Source organism: Strix aluco, chromosome 4 (assembly GCF_031877795.1).
Source record: "Strix aluco isolate bStrAlu1 chromosome 4, bStrAlu1.hap1, whole genome shotgun sequence".
In the NCBI taxonomy this organism is placed as follows: domain Eukaryota; kingdom Metazoa; phylum Chordata; class Aves; order Strigiformes; family Strigidae; genus Strix; species Strix aluco.
This window is the reverse complement of record NC_133934.1, coordinates 88,358,390-88,359,788: the sequence shown is the minus strand read 5'-3', so window position 1 is coordinate 88,359,788 and position 1,399 is coordinate 88,358,390.

Below are 1,399 nucleotides of genomic sequence, written 5' to 3'. Positions count from 1 at the left end.
CACTCTGCTTTTCTCCAGGTGTACTGACAGGTCTGGGGCAGGCCCAACCTCTCCCTCCTCCTCCTCCAGGCAAGGGGATGGTCAGAGAGCTGCCTGCCAGCCAGTGCAGGATAGAGCAGGTTGCTGCTCTGGCACAGAGGGTAAAACGGACCAGTGCGTTACAGTTGGATTAGTCAGCAGGCTCCTGCTGAGACCACCCTGCCAGGAGGAGGAGAGCGAGGAAGAGACAGAAGAGGTGCCTGGCTGGTCCCAAATGCAGGTGTGGGGGACACTCACACAGTGTCTGGCCCTGGTGACATCCCCAGGGAGTTGGGAAACCCAATTATCTGGATGTCCCACCCCAGCTGAAATATTCACTTGTCTCCAGCAGGGGTGGGAGAAGGGGAATTAAAAAAACATCAACGTTTGCGTTGTACGTGGTTGCTACTGCATACTTAAAAGGAGTATGGGAATGTTTTAATCTGACAGAAGAATTAAAGAGACTAATGAGATGTGGAGAGAACTAGTGTGGGTATCCCAGCAGCAAGAAGGGCTGGTGAAAGAGCACGCTGCTGGCAGCAGGTAGTTCATGGCTGGGATAAGCAAAGTTACCCCTGTACAGCACACAATGTCATGTAAGGTGCCAACACCTTCCCTTTAAAGGAGACGAGATGGTAAAAATCTCTGTGAAAATATAACAACTGCTGCTTTAAGCTGCAATGTAAAGGGTATCTGGCTGCTATAAAGACAAGACAGTGGATGAAAAGGCAGGAAGGCGGAAAAAAAAAATGAGAAAAATGACTGCGTATATTGGAAGCTTCTATGAAGGGAAATATTCCAGCTTGGAGAACAAGGGTAACTATTAAAAGCCATCTTAATCTTCAGGAGGTAACACAGTAAACAGAGTATCCCATTGCAACCTTACAGATACTGATCTCTCTACGTTACGTGCGTGTACGTGTGTGTATTTATGAGTATCATTTCATGCGCTTACAAAAGACACTGCACAACATGGGGAGAGCTGAATTGCTGGCAAACTCACATAAACTGTCCTGGGGGATCTGGGCCTTGCTACAGGGCCTTCAGTATCTACCCTCCACCATGTCACCAGTAAAGACAAGGGATTGGAAAAACCATGAGCAAATTAGTGAAAAAGTAAACAGTCATAGAAGGATGATTAATCACCAAGGTCATGAACAAATACCATCCAACTGTGAGCCTATTGTATGTATTTATAAAAAGAAAAATGTTCTCAGAATAATGTCCTTAAGGCCCCCAGGCAGATCCACATGAAAAGACACCCAGTTGTGCTGGTGTTTACGCTGTGTGAAGTCCTGTCCGTGGGGTTGCACACAGCGAAGGTCCTGCCAGCTCCAGCCCGCTGGTAGCAACAGACCCGCCTGCTCCCGAGCTCCTCGCA